Source organism: Orycteropus afer, unplaced genomic scaffold (assembly GCF_000298275.1).
Source record: "Orycteropus afer afer isolate SDZICR_OR568_19922 unplaced genomic scaffold, OryAfe1.0 scaffold00216, whole genome shotgun sequence".
In the NCBI taxonomy this organism is placed as follows: domain Eukaryota; kingdom Metazoa; phylum Chordata; class Mammalia; order Tubulidentata; family Orycteropodidae; genus Orycteropus; species Orycteropus afer.
In genome coordinates this window covers 3,405,674-3,412,546 of record NW_006921803.1, presented here as the reverse complement: position 1 = coordinate 3,412,546, position 6,873 = coordinate 3,405,674, and the positions used below count along the sequence as shown (strand labels likewise).

Below are 6,873 nucleotides of genomic sequence, written 5' to 3'. Positions count from 1 at the left end.
AAAGCTAAATAACCATCAAAAGAATCAAACTGTTCTACATGTAACTTAATACTGGCTAGACAAAGACTAACACTGTAGAGGAATATAACAAAATTTGCCACTCAAGAACATAAAATGCATAATGTTTAGCATCTAATAAAAAATTATTAGATATCTGAAACAGAAAAATATGACCTATCACCAAGAGAAAAAGCAGTCAGTAGAAACATACTGGAAAATTACAGTAACGATTCAATTAATGTTGTAGGTTGAGTTCCGAAATAATGACTAGAACGTCAGCTGTAGCTCAGATAGAAATTTAATAAGAAGATAGTAACCTTGCAAAGTGGAGATACACAGGGCCACCAGCCACACCGTGTGTGTTTCCCCAACCCTTACAGGCTAAGGGTTTTTATAATCGTTTTAAGGCTGTGGGGTACATGATTTCAAAAGATCTTATGCAGACAGGATACTCATAAAATCCCGACCCTCTTGTGAAAGTCAGGAAATAGAACAAGGCTGTGATAAATCCATAATGACAGACCTCAACTTCCATCAGGCTAGGTGCATGCACAGTCTCTTTCTAACATGGAGTCTGTGTGTTCCAACATGGATGCTGGGACTTTTTCTGCACAGGTATTTCTGCTGTTTGCTCTTGGTTAGAGTCTTGGTCTTGTCTTGAATTGGACATCTTAGATCATCAGGCAGTAAAGGAGGGCAGAGGGGTGCAGGCTCCAAAACTGGTTAACACTGACCACGGATAATGGATTAGAATATACCTCAAAAATGGCCCGTTTTCAAGAAATGGCACCTAAGTAGTAAATTTACATTTGCGTTATTTCTTTTGCAGTGTCTCTTCCTTAGTCTTGGGGTCTGAAGAATGTGGTTACCCTGCCTGTGAGCTGTTCCTGTCTTGATTTTATGATCTTAGGAATGTGGTTGCAGGGGCAGGATTCTTATGTTATTACGGCTACAAGTAGTAGCATAAGGCAATGTTTAAATTGAGCAAGATTAATATAGAGCTTTAGGTTATGAAGTTAGAAAACATATTCATCTCCCAGAAATTCTAATCTGTCTATACTACTGCAATTAACAGATAAGGACTTTAAAGTAATTATTGTAAAAATGCTCAATATGCACAAACTGTAACTTTAAAATGAGGAAGAGCGAAATGAAAGATATATGAAAAGAGAAAACACATGTAACTTTCATATCTGAAAAATGCCACACTTGACAAAAATTTTTCTAGATACCTCAAAACAGATTTAATATACTGATGGAAAAAATACTAGTGAACCTGAATACTTAGCAATTGAAATTATCCAAACATAACTACAGAGGGAAAAAAAAAAAATGAAAGGACTGAACAAAAAGAGAGTTCAGTAACGTGTGTGGCAATATCAAGCAATTATACAAACAAGTGGATTCCTATAAGGAGAGAAGTTGTAGGATCCAGAAAAAAATTTAAAGAAATTATGACTAAATTTATCCACACTTGCTGAAAAATGTAAATGCATAAGTCAAAGAAGATTGAGAAACCCCAGAACAACCACAAAGAAAAGGACAAAAAAAAAGGGGGGGGTGAGCAAATAATAATCCAGTTGGTGAAAACTCGTGATAAATAGAAAATATTAAAATCAGCCAAGGATGGCAGAAAATATTTGGGAACCGAATATAAGATACGGATTCAATATCCAGAATATATGAAGAAGTTATATGGCTCAACAATAAAAAGACAAACAACTCAAAGTAAAACTAGGCAAAGGACTTAAGGGAACATTTATGGAATTCACAGAACTTTGAGAAACTGTAGACAAACACCAGATCTTTTTCAAATTCAAAATCTCAGTGATAATAAGACATCCTAGGAGTTCTATTATCGTCTAATTTTGGAGTTGTTGTTGTTCTTGTTGGCCGTGGAGTCGGCCCCGACTCATAGCGACCCCTCCTTGGGTTTCTGAGGCAGTATCACTACGGAAGTAGGATTGCCCAACCTTCCTTCCGATGTACTCTATCAAATAAATATTTAGTTCTCAATCATATCAGTTTTGAAAATCTATTTTTCAGTTTTTAATCAAACAATAAAAGGCACTGCTTTCCTGAGCTTAACACAAACTAAATAAGTTATCATAAATTAAGCATGATATTATATACCAATTATTTGTGAAGAAGCCTGAGAATGTTACAAATATAATATTAATTTTCTCAAATTTTCCAGGAGTTTGAGTGGTAGTCATTATCATCCCTATATTTAACACATTAATATACTAATGCAAGCTATAGGCTACTTTACATTTTATTAAATATATTTATATATCATTCTACATGCCTTTTGTGAAATAGACACTATCACTCTCTTTTTTCAATTGAGAAAACATAGGTTTAATTACTTCTCAAGGTCTTTTTAAGTCTTGATGTTAGAAAACAAGGGTTAATCTTTACCTCTGGCAAGTGTCCTTGACAGAGAAGAAAAATCACCATTATATAGAAAAGAGTTGGGGTATCTCATTTAGTCTTAGGCAAAGGAATAGTACAGTGCATAAAGGGAACATATACAAACCCAGATTGAGTGGTATTAATTACCTGTAATGCAGCCAAGGTACAAAATTTACCCTGAGTTTTATTATTGCTACATTTTCTCCTAGGAGCTCTGGTAGCATAGTGCCTAAGGCACTTGACTGCTAACCAGAAGGCTGACAGTTCAAACCCACCAGCCACTCCTTGGAGGAAAGGTTGGGCAATCTACTTCCATAGTGATACCGCCTCGGAAACCCAAGAGGGGGTCGCTATGAGTCAGGTCCCACTAGATGGCACATAACAGCAACAACCACAACATTTTCTCCTGAGCCTTCCCATCAAAATTTAAATCTAAATATTTGATCCTTGACATACTATTTTTGGATAGAAAAAAACAAAACATGAATAAAATAAAAATGTTTCAAACAATCTGCTAACCAGAACGCTGGCAGTTCAAGCCTACCAGCCACTCCTCAGGATGATTGAGCAATCAATCTACTTCCACAGTGATACTGCCTCGGAAACCCAAGGAGGGATGCTATGAGTCAGATCTGACTTGACATCAGTGAGTTTGGTTTGGTTTTTATAGAATCCAAAATAGCCAGATTTATACTCTTCAAGTTGCCTTAAACCCTATCTTCCTCTACATGGTTGAAACAGTCTCCACATTTGCCATTATAAAATCAAAAGGGTACTGCTGTATGAACTCTGCCTTCCGGTGGCAGATATGAGCAGACACTGTGGAAGGCTGCTGAAGCAAATAGCTAGAATGGACCTCTTGCTGCTAGATGCCATTGAGTTGGCACTGATTCATGGCAACCTTATATATAATTAATAATTATATATAATGTTGCCCGTCCTGTGCCATCTTCATGACTCTTAATACGTTGGTATTGTTTTTAGTAACTAGTATATCTATCAGTGTGAGCCAGGTCCCTCCTCATTGTTGCTGACTTTAACCTTGGGCATTCTAGCATTAATCATACAATATAGCAAAGTGCTCTTTTAAGGTTGTAAGAGGAGTGGTGTTGTGCCTGAGGCATTTGACTGCTAACTAGGAGGCTGGCAGTTCAGACCCACCAGACACTCCTCAGAAGGAAGACTGGGCAATCTACTTCCAAAGAGATACTGCCTCAGAAACCCAAGGAGGGGTCGCTATGAGTAGGAATTGACTGGACGGCAGCGAGATTGCCCCCCCCCTTAAATAGATTAGGAAACTGATAACTATTACAGCAGCTTGAAAAAACAGAATCAAACAATTTGATACTTGCAATCTTTTGGCCAAAATGGCCTCCAGGTGTGTTGGGCCCATGAGAACTATTGAGCAAAATTGAGGAACACATTATGGAATAGTCCAGAGTTAGACTGCTTGAATTCATAATCAGCTCTGCTACAATGATGGTGGGTAAGCCATAGTTTTGCTAATCTGTAAAATGAAAGCACTATTGCTATTTATCTAATTTGTTTAAAATATTTTCCATTTATAAAATTTTAAAAAAAATTGATTTAAATGACTTCTAGATATGGGTTTGTGCAAAAACCTGGAGTTAGAAAACCAAAAGGGAAGAACACACTCTGCATTTCTCAAGCTGAAAGAACTGAGGAAAATATTTAAGCCTCAGGTTGCAACACTGAAAGATTCTATGGGAAAAATATTGAATGATACAGGAAACATCAAAAGAAGATGGAATGCACAGAGTCACTGTACCAAAAAGAAGTACTCAATGTTCATCCATTTCAGAAGGTGGCATATGATCAAAAACCAATGGTACTGAAGGAAGAAGTTGAAGCTGCACTGAAGGAATTGGCAAGGAACAAGGCACCAGGAATTGACAGAATACCTACTGAGATGTTTCAAAAAACGGGTGCTGTACTTGAGGCACTCACTCAGCAATGCCAAAAGATTTGTAAGACAGCTACCTGGCCCACTGACTGGAAGAGATCCATCTTTGTACCCATTCAAAAGAAAGGTGATCCCACAGAATGTGGAAATTATCAAACAATATCATTAATATCACATTCAAGTAAAATCTTACTGAAGATAATTCAAAAATGGTTGCAGCACTATATTGACAGAGAGCTTCCAGAAATGCAAGCTAGATTCAGAAGAGGACATGGAATGAGGGATGTCATTGCTGATGTCAAATGGGTCTTAGCTGAAAGCAAAGAATTCCAAAAAGATGTTTACTTATGTTTTATTGACATTTGATTATGTGGGTCATAATTAATTATGACTAACATTGAGAAGAATGGGAATTCCAGAACACTTGATTGTACTCATGAGGAACCTGTCCATAGAACAGGAAGCTGTCATCCAAACAGAACAAGGGAATACTGCATGGTTCAAAATCAAGAAGGGAGTGGGTCAAGGCTGTATCCTTTCACCATACTTATTCAACTTGTATGCTGAACAATTAATCCCAGAATCAAGATTATATGAAGAAGAATGTGGCATCAGGCTTGGAGGAAGACTCATTAACAACCTGGGATATGCAGATGACACAACTTTGCTTGCTGAAAATGAGGATGATTTGAAGCACTTACTGATGAAGGTTAAAGACACCTCAATATAAAGAAAACAAAAGTCCTCACAACTGGTCCAATTTACAGTTTCACAACGGATGGAGGAATGATTGAAGTTGCCAAGGATTTCCTACTATTTGGCTCTACAATCAGCTCTCATGGAAGAAGCAGTCAAGACATAAGACGACGTATTGCATTGGGCAAATCTGCTGCAAAAGACCTCTTTCAAGTGCTGAAGAGCAAAGATGTCTCCTTGCAGACTAAGGTGTGCCTAACCTGAGCCATGGTATTTTCAATCGCCTCTTATGCATGTGAGAGCTGGACAATGAATAAGGAAGACTGAAGAAGAGTTGACATTTTTGAGTTGTGGTGTTGTAGAAGAATGCTAAGAATACCATGGTCTGCTAAAAAGACTAACCAGCTGAAAGAAGTGCAGCTGGAGTGCTCCTTGGAAGTGAGAATGGCCAGACTTCATCTCACCTACTTTGGTCATGTTGTCAGAAGGAACCATTCCCTGGGGAAGGATATCATGCTTGGTAAAGTGGAGGGTCAATGAAGAAGGGGAAGGCCCTCAACGAGATGGATGGACACAGTGGCTGCAATGATGGAGTCAGGTATAGCAAGGGTTGTGAGGCTGGCATGAGACTGGGCAGTATTTCATTCTGCTGTGCATAGGGTTGCTATGAGTCAGAGATGACTTGATGGCACCTAACAACAACAACAAGTCTTCAAAGACACATCTTTGCTCTTCAATACTTTTAAGAGATTTTTTGCGGCATATTTGCCTAGTACAATACATCATCTGATTTTTTTACTTCTGCTTCCATTGGTGTTGATTGTGGAAAGAAGTAATGTAAAATCTCTGACAACTTCAAACTTTTCTCCACTTACCACAATGCTGCTTATTGGTCCAGTGGTGAGAATTTTCATTTTCTTTATTTTGAGGTGTAATCCAGACTGCAGACTATAGTCTCTAATCTTCATCAGTGTTTCAAGTCATCTTCACTTTCAGCAAGCAAAATTGTGTCATCTGCATATCACAGGTTGTTAATGAGTTTTCCTCCAATCCTGATGCCATGTTCTTCTACATATAGTCCATCTTCTCTGATTATTTGCTCAGCATACAGATTGAACAAGTATGGTGAAAGGAAAAAGTCTGACACACTCCCTTCCTGATTTTAAACCATGCAGTATCCCCTTGTTCTGTTTGAACAACAGCCTCCTGGTTGATGTACGGGTTCCTCATGAGCACAATGAAGTGTTCTGGAATGGTCATTCTTCTCCATGTTATCCATAATTTGTTATAATCCACACAATTGAATGCCTTTGCATAGTCAATAAAAAGTCAACAGCTTTCTGGTATTTGCTTTCAGCCTAGATCCATCTGACATCAGCAATGATATCCCTCATTCCACTTCCTTTTTTGAACCCAGCTTGCATTTCTGTAAGTTCCTTGTCAATATATTGCTGCAAACATTTTTGAATTATCTCCAGCAAGATTTTGCATGTGATATTAATGATATTGTTTGATAATTTCCACATTCTGTGGGATCACCTTTCTTTCGTATGGGTACATATATGGCTCTCCTGCAGTCAGTTGGCCATAGAGCTGTCTTCCAAACTTCTTGGCATAGAAAATGAGTGCCTCCAGCACTGCATCTGTTTGTTGAAACCTCAACGGGTATTTCATCAATTCCTGGAGCCTTGTTTTTCACCAATTCCTTCAGTGCAGCTTCAACTTTTTCCTTCAATACCATTGGTTCTTGATCATATGCCACCTCTTGAAATGGATGAACATCAACACTTCTTTTTGGTACAGTGGCTCTGTGTATTCCTTCCATCTTCTTTTTTTTT

General features: G+C 38.0%; 1 pseudogene; it reads left to right on the top strand.

The window, feature by feature from the left end:
• Positions 1-567: 567 nt before the first annotated feature.
• LOC103203414 overlaps positions 568-6,873 on the top strand; it is a 37,250-nt pseudogene continuing 30,944 nt past the window's right edge.